This window comes from Dama dama, chromosome 5 (assembly GCF_033118175.1).
Source record: "Dama dama isolate Ldn47 chromosome 5, ASM3311817v1, whole genome shotgun sequence".
In the NCBI taxonomy this organism is placed as follows: Eukaryota; Metazoa; Chordata; class Mammalia; order Artiodactyla; family Cervidae; genus Dama; species Dama dama.
In genome coordinates this window covers 56,750,965-56,770,000 of record NC_083685.1, presented here as the reverse complement: position 1 = coordinate 56,770,000, position 19,036 = coordinate 56,750,965, and the positions used below count along the sequence as shown (strand labels likewise).

Below are 19,036 nucleotides of genomic sequence, written 5' to 3'. Positions count from 1 at the left end.
GCCACCGCGCGCCCCTTGACGTCACCGCTGCTCGCGCGCCCCCGCCCGGGCTGGGGGAGGGGAGGGGGCGGCCCGGGCGCGAGCGCGTCCCCCGGCCCCGGCGGCCTCTAGGGTGCGGCGGGGAGGGGCCGCGGCGGCGGGCGGAGGCGAGGGCCCGGCGGAGCCCTCGGAGCCAGCCTCGAGGGCGCGGGCGTCCGCGCCGCCGCCGGGCCGCGCCGCCCGGCTCGGGCCGGGTGGGGTGGAGTGGGGTGCGGGCCGTGCACGGCTCTGGTCCCCCCGGCCCGGCCCGCTCCGGACCGGGGCGCGCGGCCCGGCGGCTCTCCGTCCACTCCTCGCTCCTCACGCAGCCCCTCCGCACGACCCCGCGCAGAGGCGCCTGGAGAAAGTGAGGAAGAGCAGGCGGAGGGAGGTGAGAAGGAGGGGACCCTTCCAGGGCCTCCCCTACCCCGGCTCCGACCCGCCCCTGGCCCCGGAGGGAGGGTGAGCCGAGTGGGTTGGAGTTGTGGGGGAGCTTCTCGGCCCCTTTCCCCCAACCCCGGCCCGCGCGACTCCTCCATCCCCTGGCGTTTTGCAGTGTGAAGCTCACGCCGGTACAGACCTTCCTGGGGTCACATTGAGAGGCGGGGATACAGCCCCGATGCTGCAAGCCTCTGAGAATGTGCAGATGGTTTGAAGACTGTGCCGAGAAGATGCACCTCTCCTAAGTCCTGCTCGCGCCCGAAGTGGCACAAGCGCCTGTGCGCGGGGTGGGGTGTCGGGGCCTCCTGGGGGAACTGCTCCCACCTGGGTCCTGGGCGGGCTGGGCCCGGACGCCCCTTTCCCTGGCCCCACCTGTGCCCTGGAGCGTAGCTGGGCCCCGCTGGCGCTTTCTGGAGAACCGAGGAATACCCCAGGTGGAGGAGCGGGGGAGAAGCGGGCATTGGGATCAGCGTTCGTTTTAAATGGAAAAAAAAAAAAGAAAAAGAAAAAATCCTGGGGAGATTCCCGCAGGAATCTTTCTCCCGCCCTGGAGAAAGAATTAGTAGTAGGTTTGCGCGCGTCAAGGGGTTGGATGAGCTACTTTCCCAGTGTACCTAAATAGAGGAGCCTCTTCCCTCCCCCTAACTGGACAAAGTCTGAAGTGATCTGTGCCTTATCGAGCGCGGAGACGTGACATTAACTTGATCCCCCCCAAATCGGCATCAGAAGGAATCTCTACGAAGCTGCATCACAAAATGTGCTTTCTGCCCACTTGAGTGTTTAACAAGGGGAGTTCATTTTCTGGTACAGGGGTTCTGAAGAGGAGATGAGGCAGTTTTCTCATTTTGGCAATGGAGGAACGTTCGCCATGTTTGGATTTGCTTCACTTTTCCAACACAGACTTGGCCAAGCTAATGTGAGAGTTCCGTGACAATGGGTGTGGATAACTGATCAATTATTGTTAAAGTGGTCGCAGTGGCTAGATAGGGCTTCTGCCCCTTTCTCTTCCAGGGCCTGGATTTGCTAGTGGAACTAGGTTTTTCCCAAAAGAGGTGACAGAATAACTGACAAGAATCTGCTGGGCTGTGGAATCCAGTCCTGAGCTCCCTGTAAGTGCTCCTATGACGTACTTAACATTTCTCCCAGGGGCTGTTGTATACACAAGACTTCTGTATACTTGTGATCCCAAATGCTCCTTGTGATCCCACAGACTACTTTATCTGACATTCTCCCTGCCCCGTTGAAGACTTTTTAATAGAAAATAAATCATAGAGCTATAAAGACTTTAAGACTTTAAACTCTTATTTAATAAACAAATCTGGAAAGGAATCCTGTCGAGATTAAGTCATTTGCACAATCTCGTCTAATTAGGTGTTTAAAAACCAGAGACCCAGTCTAGGTTGCTTTCCACTATTTAAGGTTTTATTCCCAAATACCAGTGTTATGTTGGTTTTCCAAAGTAAAAAATCCTTTAAAAATTCTATTTCCGTGGTTTGAGCTCCCACCCCAAGTGATGAATTTTTGGAACAGGCCTTACCTACGGTTTGTGTTTAAAGACTAAGGACATTTAAAGGTAAATTAATTTTGGTTTTAAGAAAATTATGCGGATATCATAAACTGAGACCCTAAGTTAAAGATAGTTTATAAATGATTGCTGAAATGAGACACAGTTGTTCCTTCTTGATCCATGGGAGCTAGAATTGATCCCATCTGCTGTTAGTCACGCCAATCCATAATTTGGGTCACTGATGAGTTAGTTGCATTTATTTTCAGTGCCACTGATAGAATTTCCAAATAGTCACCAAACAGTGTTATACAAGTGAACTAACTTCTGATTCATTTTTTGCAGAGGGAAATAGCAAACTCATCTATAACCAGATCAACAGCATTTTTTTTTTTTTTTTAAAGAATCAAGCTATTGATTGAGCTGTTTTCTGAAAGTAAACCATGAAAGCCCTCCTGGAGGCTGCCCAACCATCTGTGAACTTGAACCTGAGAAATGGACTTTTTTTTCATCAGGGTGATCTCCTTCAGCTGAATCATCAGAAGTGGTGAGAAGACCCCTACCCAACCAAACTGCTTCAGACAAGTTCAATCCGTCTGTCAAGGAATGGAGCTGTACAGTGTGGCCAGATCACCATTTGCTTGCACCACTACTGAGCTATCTCTCTAGGACTGCCACCTACATGTAGGTTGCACCCAGCACAGGGCATCCGGCTGAGGCAGGGATTGGGAGCTGAAATCCTGCTCCATTCACCAAGCCTAGTTTTTTGGTGCCTGGCCATATGATGTGGCTTCTTTTTCTATGCACCCTGTATGGTCTAGTGGCATGTCTGACCATCCCAATCCCATACCCCAGTCCTATGTGAGATTCTATTCCTTACCTCAGATGGATTCAAGATTTTCATGAACAAATTAGGTGATTTGCAAAAGATGAAATGTTTGACCCCAATTGAAATTAATTTCATAGGTGAAGCTCAAAATATTACCATATATAGAAATTATGTATACATTTATACATGTATGTATATACAGTTAAGTAGATACCATTGTCTATGTATCAGAAGTTAGCACAGTTTAAATGGGTAAATGTTTAAAATAGAACTATTTGGGGTATTTGAATCGGTTTTATATACGGATTTCTGGACTTCACAGAAATATGTGCTATTTAATTCTATTTTAACAAATATAAAGTGCCAGGCACTATACTACACAATATGTATCCAGTAATGAAAAATAATGGAAACATTCTGCTTCTAGTAGTTAATAATCTAGATCCAGAGATTGAACCCATGTCTTGTATCTCCTGCGTTGGCAGATGGGTTCCTTTCTACTTGCACCACCTCGGAATCCGCAATAATCTAGTAAGGAAGAGAAATGATAAGGTCACAAATGAACTTGTGATTAAATAGTTACAGTAAAGGCTATGAAAGAAATGCTAAGATGGAGAATAACAAGGCACATTTATTTCAGATTAAGTGGCTGGAAGGAGCCTTTCTGTGAAAACGACATTTCAGCTGGGACCCGAGGATGAATTGGAAGGAGTGTGTGAAGTGAGTCCTCCTTGCCATTTAAAGTACAGGAAAAAGAATGAAACATTGCCATCTGCAGCAGCTTGAATGGATCTAGAGATTATCATACTAAGTGAAGTAAGTCAGAGAGAGAAAGACAAATGTCATATCACTTATATGTAGAGTCTAAAAAATGATACAAATGAACTTCTTTATAAAACAGAAATAGACTCACAGACATAGAAAACAAATTTATGGTTACCAGAGAGGACCAGGGGGCAGGGATAAATTAGGAATTTGGGATTAACAGATACACACTTCTATATGTGAAATAGACAACAAAGACCTACTGTGTAGTACAAGGTACGTGCATGCTAAGGTGCTTCAGTCCTGTCTGACCCTTTGTGACCCTGTGGACTGTAGCCCGCCAGGTTCCTCTGTCCATTGGATTCTCCCGGCACGAATACTGGAATGGGTTGCCATGCCCTCCTCCAGGGGAAATTCCCAACCCAGGAATCGAACCTGTGTCACTTATGTCTCCTCATTGCAGGCAGACTCTTAACCACTAGTGCCACCTGGGAAGCACCCCACCCCTGAGCTATAGTCAATATCTTGTAATAACCTCTATTAGAAAAGAAAATGAAAATATATATACACATATATATTTATGTATAACTAAATCACTTTGCTGTGTCACTTTCCTGAAACTAGCGCAACAAACATTGTAAATCAACTGTATTTCAATGAAAAAAAAAAACCTTTGAATTCAGAATAGAATATGATACATTTAAGGGAAGGCAGAATAAATAGCAAAATAAAGTAGACAGCTAAGATAGGAGAGGCTACAGGCCAAACTCAGCATAGTTTATAGACTCCAGGAAACTAGTGAAGTTTCATTCATGCATTTGTCATTTCCTTTTACAAATACCTTATCCTTGTTGAACTTCTTTAAATTCTGGCTTTTCACTCAACTTCCCTGGTGGCTCAGAGGGTAGAGTGTTCTGCCTACAATGTGGGAGACCCGGGTTCAATCCCTGGGTTGGAAAGATCCCCTGGAGAAGGAAATGGCAACCCTCTCCAGTATTCATGCCTGGAAAATCCCATGGATGGAGGAACCTGGTAGGTTACAGCCCATGGACTCGAAAAGAGTGAGTGACTTCACTTTCTTTCTAGGAATTTTAGTTCTAACGGCACTTCAGCCATTGCTTCTCCTCTAATCAGCACTTATTTTCTTTGTTTTCTTTTGTGCACTGTTACTTCTCCGAGGTTTTTTTCATACGTGGGAACTGAATATCCATGTGACTGTAAACTCCATGAGGGCAGAAATTGCATTTCCTTCTTGATCACTCCAGCACAGTCTTATACAGGCTTACAGTACATTGGGTGCTGACTTCTGATAAATGCTGCTGATGGTCCAATCTTGTTTGACCCAATGCTTTTTAAAGGTTTTCAATAGAGAAAATATTTGCATTATAAAAATTTTGAATTGTTAAAACAGGAGGGAAGACACAACTTAAAGTGCACCCTTGCCAAGGAATTTCAGGAGACATTGTCACTAAAATGTGAGTCCCCTGAGGAAGGATGGTGAACAAATACAAGTCCTTTAAACATTAAAGACCAATTGTAGTTCAAGTTCACTGATGACAATCATCGATAGGGCTGTTGGTAGGGTTTTGCTCTAGTCATTCAGTTGTTTTCAAAAGTTGGCACCTGCCACATGCCAGATCCTGCCCTGGACACTGGGGACAAAACAGTGAGCAAAGCTCCTTTCATGGTGCTCTGCTCCATTGCGGGAGGCAGATAACAAGTAGTTACAGAACATGCTAGAAAATGCTGAGTGCTGTAGAGGAAGGGGGTCATGGGAAAAGAGTACAGGGGCTGAGAAAAATAATAATTTTATTTAGTAAGACTCTACATACGAACGATTTCCCTTCCAAGAGTGCATTTGTAATTCCAATTTAAGTCCAACAAAGTGAGCCTAGGTACCCAACTAACACAATTGGCTATGTAGTACTGTACTGTAATAGATGTGTAATACTTTTCACACAAATAATACATAAAAACAAACACAAAAGATAAGAGACCGTTTTGGTCTTTGATCTTAAGAAAACATTTTGATCTTACAGTACCTTGGAAAGTACAGTAGTACAATCCAGTGGCTGTCACACAGGGGCTGGCATCGAGTGAACAGGCAAGAAGAGTTCCTGGAGGAGGGAGGGGGGTGGGAGATGGTAGAGCTGAAGGGTCTTCAGCAGCAGGTGACCAAGGGCAAGCTGCCGTTTCACTCACACCTGATGCTGATGGAATGCACCTTCACATCTTTGAAACTTCACAGCTTGAAGGTTCGTATGTAGGGGACTTACTGTTTACAGTCAGTCCTCTATATCTACAAGTTCTGCATCTGGGGGTTCAATTAACTGCCATTGAAAATACTAGAAAAGATTCCATGAAGTTCCAAAAAGCAAAACTTGAATTAGCCTTGCACTGATGACTATTTATATGACTACATAGCGTTTACATTGTATAAGTATAATAAGTATAGTAAGTATAATAAGTATAACATATATATGGGAGGATGTGTGTGCATTATATGCAAATATGATGCCATTTTGTATAAGGGACTTCAGCATGTGGATTCTGATAGCGAAGGTTCTAGAACCATTCCCCTAGGGATACCGCGGGTATGTTGTCAGGAAAGGTGTCTCCTGAGGTACAGGCAGAGACTGGGGAATAGATATTAGAGCAGAGTGGGCTACATGCATGCGGATGTCTGTACGTACAGGGAACAGCAAGTCAAAGGCCATAAAGCAAGCATGCTTGGTATGTTTAAGGATTAGCAGAGAGAGCAGTGCAGGTGGAGCAGAGTGGGTGACAGAGGAAATGAGAAGAAATGAGGGCAGGCAATATGGGGCAGCCCAGAGCCCTGCATTGTGTAGGATTTTACAAACTGTGTTATCGACTTTGGCTTTTCCTCCGAATGAAACGGTTATCACTTGGAAATAAACTCTATATGTTAATTATTAAATAAATAATAGCTGTTTCCTATTACAGAGCAAATTAAATACAAGGAAGTAGTTAAGTGAGTGTTCGGAAACTGAAAAAAGAAAGATTATTTAAGTAAAATAGTGATTGCAGGAAGCCCCTCCCATCCCTAGGGATTGGGGAACAAGAGAAGTTGGAATTACCAAAACCTGGAAGCAGACAAAGGAACCCTGGGGTGGGAACCTCCAGGATGGGGACGTGAAGTTGATTGTGGGCATTCTTGGAAAAAGCAAGGCTGGAACTGCCACTGACAGGGCACATTCATTTTCTAGGCTGCCATAGCAAAGTACCACAATCTATGTGGCTTAGAGCAACAGAAATGTATTTGCTCACAAAATGAAATCAGAGGGAGGGCAGAGTTTGTTCCTTCTGTTCTGGGGCTCTCTCCTGGTTCTGGCAGGCTCAGGTGTACCTTTACTTGGTTTGTAGGTGGCGTTCTTCTTGTGTCTTCACATCGTATTCCCTCCAAGCATGTCTGTCTCTGAGTCTATATTTCCCCCTTTTATAAGGACACCAGTCATGTTGGATTAAAGTCTACTTCATCTTAACTCATGCATCTGCCAACACCTTCTTTTCAATTAAAGCCAACTTCAGAGGTACTGGGGGTTAGGTCTTTAACATCTTTGGGGGGGTGCACAATATACTGCTTAACCCAAGATAAGGGGTCATCACCGGGGTGATTCAGACAGGAACGCCAAGGAAGGAGGAAGGAGCAAGTCTCCGCTCTTGTCATTTTGCCTTCCAGCCTCCCTCCCATGCCCTGTCTCAGGTCAGGTTGCCAATAAACAGGGCTCAAGATGTGGATCCATGGCAAGTGATTTACTGAAGGAGAACTGTCAGGAAAGGATAGTGAGGGAAGCTGGATAAGGCAGGGGAACACGGCTAGGTCAGGATGAAGCTGAAGATATAAACTGGAACCTAGCTTCATTCTAATCCTACTGAAGCATGAATTGCACTACAGAACTGGTTTCTACCTGAGGCAAGGGTGAGGTGGGATGATTTTTTTTAACCCTTGTGTTGGTTATTATTTGCTGGTTGCCTTCTATTGGGACATAAGCCCTCAGGTACATAGGTGCCATTCTGCCATAACAATGCTCTGGAGAAGGGGCAGCTGTGAACTCTAGTAGCCCACGTTTTTCAAGGAATTTGTCCATTTCATCTGTTGACATACAGTTGTCCATAATATTGCCTTGTTATTTTTTCATTCTATAGAACCTGTAGTAATGTCACTTCTCTCATTCCTAATATTGACAATTTGTGTCATCTGTCTTTTTTCCTGATCAGTGTGGCTGGAGGTTTATCAATTTTATCAAAGAACTAGTTCTTGCTTTCATTAAATTTCTCAATTGTTTTTCTGTTTTTTTTTTTTTTTTTAATTTAGTTGGTTTCCCTTCTGATCTTTATTGTTTAGTCTCTTCAGCTTGCTTTGGGTTTAATTTGCTCTGATTTATCTAGTTGCTTATGATGGAGCCTGAGGTCATTAATTTGGGACCTTCATCTTTTTCTAATGTATGTGATTAGCAATATACATTTTGCCATAGTACTGATTTTAGCCACATCCCACAGATTTGAAATGTGCTTTCAATTTCATTCAGTTCAAAGTACTTTCTGATTTTCCTGTTGAGTTCTTCTGGACAGTATAGTTTATTTAGAAGTGTCCAAATAGTTGGGGTTTTTTTTTTTTAAGCCTTTATGTTATTGATTCGAATTCAGTTCCATTATAGTCAGAGAGCATAATCTGTATGAATGGATTCTTTTAACAACTTTTTGAGACTTTTTTATGGATGGGAAAATGACCTAACTTGATATACATTCTGTGTACAATGGAAAAAAATAAATACTTTGCTGTTGTTGGGCAGAGTGTTCTATAAATGTTAAGTTGTTTTGTTAGTGTTCAGTTTTCTGTTTTTGGTTGATTTTTCAGCTGCTTGTTCTATCAGTTACTGAGATAGCTCTGAATATATTATGTATTTTTCTATTTCTTCTTGGAGTTCTATCAGTCTTTGTTTCACGCATTTTGAAACTTCGTTAACTGAGCATATACGCATGTAGGACAGTTATGTATTCCTCATGAATTTTTCCTTTTGTCATTATGAAGTATCTTCTTTTATCCTTGGTGATAATCTTTGCTACAAAATTTACTTTGTTATTAATATAGCCACTCTTTCTTTTGATTAGTGTTAACAGACTTTCCTCCCATCCTTTTACTTTTGGTTTATTTCTGTCTTTATATTTAAAATGCATCTATTGTAGGAAGTGTATAGTTGAGTTTTGTTTGTTTCTGTCACTGTGATAACCTTTGATTTTTCATTGAGGTGTTTAGACCCTTTTCATTGGATGTGATTACTGATCCAGTTGGGTTTAAGATTTGTCACCAGTTTGCTTATTTGTCTCTTCTATTTTTTGGTTCTTTTAAAATTCTTTTGGATTGGATATTTTGATTTATTCCATTTTTCTCTGTCTTTGGCTTATTGGCTATACCTTTTACTTTTTTCGATGGTTACTTTAGAGTTTGGAGTAGTTCTAGCTTATCATAGTGTATCTTCAGTTAATATGATACCATGTCATGGATACTATAAAAGCCTTAGCAGTATACTTATATTTTCCTCTCCTAGACTTTGTACATATTCTCCACATATGTTATAAACCTTGGTGTGCATTGCTGTTTAGACAGATTTTTTTTTTGTCAGATTTAAAAATTGGGATAAAAGTCTTTCATATTTATCCACATAATTATAATTTCTGATATTCTTCATTCCTTAGTACAGATACATATTTCTCTGTGCTATGATTTTCATTTTGACTGAAGAACATGTGTTGACAGTTCTTATAGTTAGAGTCTGAACGTGGTGACTCAGCTTTGGTCTGACAAAGTATTTTGCCTTTGGTTTTTTGAGAGACATTTGTGCTGGGTATAGAACTTTAAGTTGACAGGGCTGTTTTTTTTTCCCCTAAGTACTTTAAAGATGTTGCTCTATTGCCTTAACTATATTTTTCCAAAGAGAACTTGTTATCATCCTTATTTTGTTTTTTGTTTATAATCTGTTTTAATTCTCTGGTTTTTCCCCTTATCAGTGAATATAATCTTCTTAATTCTGTTACACCTTTGCGTAATTTTCTTCATGTTTCTTGTACTTGGGACTTGTTGAGCTTCTTGGATTTCATCAAATGTGAAACATTTCCGGCCATTATGTCTTTAGTATCTCCTCTCCTCTGGGGACTCTAAAAATATATCTTATCAGGCATCTTTAAAGCATCCCATGGCCCACTGACACTCTTAATTTCTCTCTCTCTCTTTTTTTTTTAGTCTCTACTTTCTCTATATTTCATTTTGGTTTCTACATCCTCAAGTTCACTAATCTTTATTTCTGCAGTATCTAATCTGCTGCTGTCTCATCTTGGGTATTTTCTAGTTCAGTCATCCCATTTTTCATCTTGAAAAGTTTGATTTGGGTCTTTAAAAAAGTCTTTCAAATATGCACTATACTCACTTAATCTTTCCCCTATATTCTTGAACATAAGGAATATAATTATAGTAACTTTTAATGTCCTAATCTGACAATTCTGTCATCCATGCAAATTCTGGAACTGTGTTTATTCATTGTTTTTTCTCCTTCTATGGCTTATATTAGCCTACTTCTTTGTAAGCCTGATAATTTTTTTGTTGTTAACTTCCAAACCTTGTGATTTTTACCTTGTTAGATGCTTAGTACTACATCCTTATAAAAATTCTTGAACTTTGCTCTGAAGTTTGGTTTTAAGTCACTTGGTAACAGTTTTGTCTTTTCAAACCTCCTGTTAAATCTTGTTAGGTGAAACCAGAACCACCTTTAATCTAAGGCTAATTTCTTCCACTCCTGAGGTAATACGACTGTAAATACCCTGCCTGATTTTCCTTGAGTTGTGTTTTCCCTCTGGCTGCTTGGAACACGCACTGTTCTTGGACCTGTCTGAGTTCTGAGTATCAGTTCCTTTTAAGTGGTTCTTTCCTTTTCCTCAGGTAACTTCTCTGTAGGCATATGCTACTACATATGAAACCTTGAGGGCGTATCCCCTGTGGATCTCCACAGCTGTTTCTCTGTACAGCTGTCTTCTCCCCAGGACTCTGCTTTTTGAACTCCAGCTCCTGGCCGCTCCAGACTCCGTGCGTCTTTCCTCAGCTCGAGGTTACTGCCTGGCTCTGTTTGGATTCTCCTTCTTTGCACCGCAGTCTGGAAAATCTGTCTGGGCAGTCAGCTGGAACTGTCATGGGGCTCATATTATTTGTTTTCCTTCTCTCAGGGACCAGTGTCCCCTGCTTAGTAAGTTGATATGCAGTGCCTGAAAGCTCTTCTCTATTTTTTTGGTCCTCATTGTTATAGTAATATAATATTAACTGTTTAGTTGTTTCAGGAAGGGTGTTCTAAATGGTCCCTCCTACTCCATCTTAGTTAGATGATCTAGAAGAAGTCTTATCTTTTTTTTGGTGAGATTTTTGATAACCAATGCAGTTTCTTTAAAATATAACCTACACTTGGTGACTGTTTTTATTTCTTTTCAGTTTCTTATGGTCAGCCAGTGACCATGTTGCTCTGCCTCCCTAGACCTACTGCTTCATGTAATCTATACCCTCACAAAGTAACTGGCAGGTGTTTATTTCAGGGTTTTTTTTCCATCTTTGCTCTTCGTTGTGAGTAGTGATGTTAATGAATTGCATTCATGTTTCCTCTTATATCAAGCTCTTTCGACTCTGTCCACCACCTTCTGTTTCAAGAGCCGTACCCAGGCCTTCTTCCCTCCTCTGCGATTACTCTGGGGAACCCTGACTCTCAGAATGTTTTTCTCCTTGTACTCCATCAGCAACAGTTAGTTCTTTTGTTTACATTAGACAGTGTGCTAAATTTATTTAGAAAACACACAGCAAGCCCTTCTCCTACTTTTTTTTGCCCAGAGGCTAACACCTGGCCACTGTGTATTCTGAATATAAGGATGGGGAAATCAGCAGCAGGCTTTTAATAAGTGCTCCTGTTTTCAGCCCCGTGTTGTACCCTACTGCCTATCACACCTGTCATCCTGAGTCTATAACCCTCCCTCCACTGAGAGGCAGAATGGTTCCCTCCTTGACTGCGGCCCCTCCATAGTTATTCTGGGCTGTGTCTTTTCCTAGCTCATTTATTGAGCTCCCCTCCTCCTCTCACTTTCCACCCCCTAGAACTGCATTGCAAGAGTTCATTCATTGATGAACTTCCTCCAGTTCTTTTCACTGCTTTCTGTTTACCCTTCCCCTTTAAATTGGTATATTCTTCTTTTAATAGGATCCAAGAAACAAGAGAAGATAAAATCATATGCTCAGTTTGTAATCTTAACCTGGCACCAGTTGCTGTTTAGTATTAAAGCTAAAGATTATTTTTTGTCTAAAACTTATATTTAATTCTTTTTTTTTTTTTTTTTTTTGCAGGGGTACCTGTCTTGGGAGAACCAAAGGATTGGTTGCAGGATTTTTTTTTTTAAATGTTATTTATTTATTTATTGTTGGCTGTGCTGGGTCTTTGTTGCTGCATATGGATTTTCTCTAGTTGCAGAGAGTGGGGGCAACTCTCAAGTTGCAGTGTGTGGGCCTCTCATTGCCATGGCTTCTCTCATTCCAGAGCATGGGCTCAAGGACGTGCAGGCTTCAGTAGTTGGAGACATGGGCTTCATTGCCCTGCAGCATGTGGAATCTTCCCAGACCAGGAATCAAGCCTGTATCTCCTGCATTGGCAGGTGAATTCTTAACCACTGGACCACCAGAGAAGTCCACATTTAATTCTTTATTCACACTACTGACCAATCCCTTTTCCTGACACCCTTTCCCTGTCTTTTCTTGTTTCAGGTATTCCAGCCTCAACTGCTTTTTCCCTTATTTATCTGGATATTACTCCTGAGTCTTCACTTTCTCTTTCTGTCTCTTTACATGGTTTTATACTCTAGATTATATCCTTGAGCCTCTTCTCTGCTTACTATACCTATTGAACATTTGCATGTGAATATTCACCTTTATCTCAGTATACTCCAAACTAAACTTGCCTTCTTCACTTCTGTATCTCTTCCACCCACCTGTACCTCCTGCCTTGATAAACAGAACTTCCCTAAACTCACATTTAGATCTAGAAGCTTCATTAGAATCTTTGTAAGAATGATCCACAGATGGCTCTTAAGTTGCCATATTGGGGGACATACAATATGTGGTTGTTTCTCTTTTTGTAACGATAAGATTTTTCAGTGGCTTAGTGTGTTATAATACAAATTATCCATTAACAAACCCCTATAACCTCTCATGTAGTGGTTTTGACAGTCAGTGAGTTATTGACAGTCATTGCCTAGGTCCAGTATTAGGGACTTACATTTCTTACCAGCTTTACTGCAGCAACTTCTTAAGGTTTCCACGCCTTTAATTTTTTTCCCTTAACTTGACCCTTCTATATGCACTACCACTAAATAGATTTTTGTGTACCCCAAATCATTTTATATGATTTCCCTGCTTAAAATTCTTTAGTGGATTCTTAGTGAATTCAGAATACAATCCAAATTTTAGAGCAAAGATATACAAGAACATTTATCATCTGGTCCCTGCTTTACCTAACTGTCACTTACTTTCTATTTTGGCTCAGTTGGTAAAGAATTCACCTGCAAAGGAGGAGACCCTGGTTCAATTCCTGGGTTGGGAAGATCTGCTGGAGAAGTGATAGGCTACCCACTCCAGTACTCTTGGGCTTCCCTTTTGGCTCAGCTGGTGAAGAATCCACTTGCAATGCAGGAGACTTGGGTTCGGTCCTTGAGTTGGGAAGATCGGCTGGAGAAGGGAAAGGCTACCCACTCCAGTATTCTGGCCTAGTATTCCATGGACTGTGTAGTCCATAGGGTTGCAAAGAGTCAGACATGACTGAGTGACTTTCACTTTCACTTTATAAGTGCTTGAACCTTTCTAAAATAGAATTCATCTTGAGATAGACAAAGTTATAAGATGTTGGTTTAATACTTATGGGAAATGAGGGATGAGCTGCTGATACAGAGGCAGATGGCAGGATTATTTTCATAGCAATAACACCTAAGCTTTTAAGAAACAGAACATCTTAACATTTCACAATATATGTAAATCAAATCATTACACTGTATACCTTAAACTTACACAGTGCTGTCTGTCAATTATATCTCAATAAAACTGGCAGACTATTTATAAATAAAGAAAAATCCCCGTGTCTTTGACCACATCAACAATGGCAATGTGGTATCTCAAGGCCATCCCCAGGAGTATTGACTTTAGGGCAAGAAACCCAGGGAAGGAATACAGGATAAGGGGGCAGTGACTTTTGGAAGACAGCAAAGTTACATTTTTTCCCCTAGCTTTATTGAAGTAGAAATTAACAAAAATTCTGTAGATATTAAGGTGTGACGTGATAGTTTCATGTATATATTAATATATATGCACTGTGAAGTAATTGCTACAATGAAGTTAACACATTCATCTCCTCACATTGTTACCTTTTTGTGGCCTTTTTTTTTGGTATGGTGAAAAAAGTTACATTTTAAAATGTATTGTTTATAAATTTGCCAAACAAGTATATTGTTTGCCTTGGTTGTGTTGCCATTTCAAGCTTCCTTCCCATAATATTTTTCTTCAAATTATTATGTATATGTAAATAGCTATGATTTAATTCATTAACTCATATGAAATTGAATTATAATTTTATAATTTTTTATTTTCATCTATATGTTTTATTTAGGTTCATGTTTAATAAAAATCTACCAAGAATATATATTGTAACATCTTAATAAGCATACTCATCATAATAAATTTACTGACATCTTAAGTGAAACATTTTGCTTTTTAAAGAAAAGAAATATCTATACAACTTTTTAAATAAAGCAATATGGAAAGGCTAATAAGAACACAAAGCCCTTCCACCCATACTTCCTGTTTGATTTCCTCTTTTCAGTCAACCTTTTGGGGTTTCAGTTCCCCTTATGATTATAATTACTTGGAATTCTATTCCATTTATGTTTGATTTATTCATAATTCATTATGATTATTTAGCTAAATGTAATTCATTATAAAATAACTTTTAAAGACTAAATTATACCATATTCATTATACTTTACATTTTTATATTTACTTATTCAATTCAACTGAATCAAATTTTATTGCTAGAGAGAAATTTCCTAAATGCAGCAGCATCAATTTAGCTGGTGGCATTTACATGAGTTTCCATACAGATAGTTGGTCTTTACTAAATATCTGCAACTGGTCCTTAATCATATCTGAATCATAAATGGAGTGATGGAATCATGTCTGGATCAGATGGATTCTATCTCCAACATTCACTGTGCCGGCCACAGTTGCAGGGGCTATGACTAGCCCTGTCTCTTACATCGAGCACATTGAGGATCCCCGACACTGATTTGCAATCTGCATAATGACTGGAGTCTGTGTCAGTGAGAGGGCTGAACTGAGGTGGACATTCCCAGGGTGCCTGCCGCAGGAATCACTCGTGTTCATTTCTCATGATGCTGGGAGTTCTGTCCAATGAAATTGAATCTCATCAATTCAAATTTATTCTTAAAAAATAGCCTTGTTTAATGGTGGTGACTTAAACTGTTATTTTTATAGTTCATGCTAGGTTTTTTTTCATTAGTAAATGTCAATTTCTTCTAGTACCTGAATCAGCTGCCGTGGTGTAATTTGCTGATATAATTTCTTTCAATGGAATGGAAGGGTGAGCTAATGGGACCAAAGGGTGTGCAGAAATGGTGCTTAATTATAAAATAATGGAAAACAGTCTGCATCATGAAATTACCTCATAAACAGAGCGATCACAACTGAGATGATTCAGTAATTAATGATTACATCAAATAAATTAACTCATTTGTATCTCAACTCTATATAAATGATGTGAGAAAGCATAATAATACCTTAACTATGTAAACAATTAATAAAATATGGAAGACATTATAAATTCACAGAATTGAAAGCCCACACAGCTATAGAATTAATTACTTTTGTATGCGTTAGGTGTTTTGGAAACTAAGAATTAATTTTCTGGCTTTGCCTCAAATCAAGACCACCCTGTAGGAAAGTTTAATTCCTCAGTGAGTACCTATTTATCATTTAGCAGAATGTTTGGCAACCAAGCCACCAAAACAACATATGCAAATGGATGTTTACTAATGATTGAATGAAACCATGCTCTATTTCTGAATGTTCTTAATTTGAGTAATGTACAAATACAAGGACTTATTTATTCAAAACAGGCTACCTTAATCAAGATGCAGAATTAATCTTCAAAGATACTGAATTGTTTACAATTTTGGCAATTTTACAATCTGGCAAACATTTCTTTGAAAATGTGAGAGATGAGAACAATATGAGTTTAGTTAGATCAAACCTAAATGTATGATTATTTAAACATTTTTAAATAAACATTTGAAACTTTATCTTATAAATAATTGTCCTGGAGGAAATACTACATTACAAAACTTTATCATGTAGTTTAAAATGTGAATTTTCAGTAGTCTTATGGTCTGGAAGGGGACTGATATTTGTGAAAGAATGTTCTGACAGACTCAAACGAAAACCGCGTTTACAATTTAGGGCCAAAGAAATCATTACATCTAAGGCAACAACATGTCTGATTTGATAGAATCTGAAATAGTTAAAAAGTTATTGTGTGGTGTGGTTTGAGACCACAAATTCTGTGTTATTCAAAATTCCATGAATTGCATGTATCCTTTTATTTTCAAAATGGGTGGCTTACTTGTAAGGAAATTCTTCAGTTCTTTATTAGAAATATATCTAAATTTTATGCCCTGCTCAAGGGCATGAAATTCTGCAAACATTTTCATTTATTAATAGTTGTAAACACCTGGGCATTTATAGACATTACAGATATTTTTACATGTATAAATTTAGAATGTTGGATATAAGACAAAGATTTCTAATTTTAAAATCTATTTGTATTTCATAAGACTTTAGTTTCCAAAAGAGTTTTGATGTTTTGGTTTGTTTACCTTAAATAAAATATGATTTTTCTATTTAAAATATCTGAAAATATACTCTCAAATATCAACTAGTTCTTGAAATAGATCTGGGTAGTTACCAGTGTAAATGAACTCCAGTGTCAGGATTCCATATCCTTTAAAACAGATGATTTTTTTTTCTTTTTGGTAAAGGGGCAGAGAATTGTGGTTATATTGTTGGAAACATGAATCCAAAACATATTAAGCCAGACTTTATTTTCCCTTGAAAAATAATTCTGTCCTAATTACCACATGTGCATTGTTTATTGCTTTTAAAGAATGACTTAACATGATTAATAAGCAAGCACCTGAGAAAGAATGTCTTATTTTCCTCCAGAAAAAGTGAGAGGCTCAGCGTGTGAGACCAACCCAAAGGCCAGCACGACACCGGATGATAGTCCTAAAATAAAGTCTTCACTCACAGATAGGAAAAGAAACTTTCAAAAATGTACTGATCTTGTGAGGCATGGACATTGATTTAGTGTCTCCTCGGGGAGGGAGGGGGGAGGGATGAGATCATATTTCTGAAATTCAGTGTTACGTCCTAAAAGTTTGTAATTCAGCCTTATCTCATTTCTTTTAAAACTAGGATTTTCCTCTTTCTTCATCTCTGCTGGAACATAGTGGATTTCTCAGTTCCTTTGGTGCTCTTTTATTATATAGATGAATGGCTATTTTTATTTTTTTGTATAAATTCTTCTAAGAACTTCCTCTCTTTGATTGCCTATGTGACATTTCCCTCCAGTCTTTGAATCCCATTTGATCAATTATTTTTGGGAAATGGAAGTTTCTTCTGTGAAACACAGGAAAGAGCTATATTCGAGCCCGCCCTTTATGCTAGGGGCAACGAGCAGTGTTTTGCATCTATCATCTCATTTCATCATCCTAGCAACTCTACAATGAATACATTTTACATGTGAAAACCAAAAACTCAGTGAGGTGAAGAAAATTTCTCATGGCCTTGTAGAAAGAAGGTCAGCCACAGAGCTGTGGTCCAAACACAGATGTACCCAAAGATGACGCTCACTGAGTTCACCGTGATGATTCCAGAAGAGCTGGGCTGTGATGATTGTCATGTCTTAAACACGGATGTCTGAGTGCTATGCTCATCTTCTGAGACTGAATCTTTCTGTATATACACTGCTAAGAGTTCTCAATGGGCTTTCCTGGTGGCTCAGTGGTAAAGAACTCTCCTGCCAATGCAGGAGACTCAGGTTCGATCCCAAGTCTGGAAGGGTTGGGAAGATCCCCTGGAGAAGGAAATGGCAACCCACTCCAGTATTCTTGCCTGGAAAATCCCATGGAATCTGGTGGGCTACAGTCCATGGGGTTGCAAAAGAGTTGGACATGACTTAGTGACTAAACAACAGCGACAGAGTTCCCAGTATCTGCTATTATCATGTTTCTTTAAAGTCTGAAGTTCAACATGTGTGTCCTTGTGGAAGAGAAAACACAACCCATTTTTCTAAATTGTTCTTATTTCCACTGACCCCTTTCTTCAGGTCACCCTTGTCACCTCCTCCTAAAATAACTCCCTGTGCTTGTCATCACTTCTGGTTTTCTGACCACATCTTCTCTATTAATTATACATGCTTTGTAACAGTATCATCACAAACTGGGCAGCTTAAAACACATTCATGAGTTTTATGGCTTCTATGAGTTAGGAATACAGGCTCAGCTTCAGAGTCTCTCAGCACCACTATCAAGGTGTGTTGACCAGGGCTCCAGTCCCAACTAAGGCAAAACTGGGGAAGGAGCCACTTTGTGGCACATATAGTTGCTGGCAACTTTAAGTTTCTTACAGGCACATGGAGCGAAAGCTTCAGTTTCTTGTTGACTACTGGCCAGAGGTCCTCTTCGGTTGTTTATTACATGGACCTTGACATAGGTCAGCTCACAACATGGCAGCCATTTCTTCAAAGCCAGCAAGGGAGAGAGACTGTCCTCCCCCAAAGGACCGTTACAGTCTTGTGTATTGTAATCATGTACATGCAATCAGGTACGTCCCATCACCTTTGCTGTACTCTACTATTTGGGAGCCAGCCACAGGTCCTGCCTACACTCAAGGGAAGAGAATCACTTAGAAGATACGCACACCAAGAGGTGGGCGTCTTGGGGATCACCCCAATGTCTGTCACCTCCTCCTTTCTGGGCTGTGACTGTTCTTCCACCTCATTTGATCTCCAGGCCATTGACCTCTTTTCTTTGTCCTGATATACCAGTCTCCAGCTCTTTTCACACCCCGCGCCGTCCTGCTTAGATTAGATTCCTTGCTTCCATATTTCGATTACTATCATGTTAATATCCTGATCCCTTGACCCTTTGCTTATTGGCTGCATTTACCTGGAAAGACTCCAACTCTAGATAAGCCCCATGATTCTTCTCCCCTGAATCTAAACTCAAATGGTACAACTGTAAATTCATGCTCACACATTCCACTTGGCTCTCCACAGTACTCAGCAATCTTGCCACGTTTTCCCACTCAATTTGCT

At 40.1% G+C, this 19,036-nt stretch overlaps 1 long non-coding RNA gene across 6 annotated transcripts; it reads left to right on the top strand.

Annotated features, from left to right (window-relative positions):
* Nucleotides 1–267: 267 nt before the first annotated feature.
* LOC133056740 (uncharacterized) lies at nucleotides 268–16,666 on the top strand. Of its 6 annotated transcripts, none has more exons than XR_009692898.1 (5): nucleotides 268–409; nucleotides 1,471–1,568; nucleotides 2,479–2,647; nucleotides 3,433–3,608; nucleotides 11,950–16,666. It is a non-coding gene; the product is annotated as an uncharacterized LOC133056740 (long non-coding RNA). The 6 variants fall into 6 exon arrangements; XR_009692894.1 differs by having other exon boundaries at nucleotides 2,368–2,510; XR_009692893.1 differs by having other exon boundaries at nucleotides 2,368–2,647.
* Nucleotides 16,667–19,036: the final 2,370 nt, after the last annotated feature.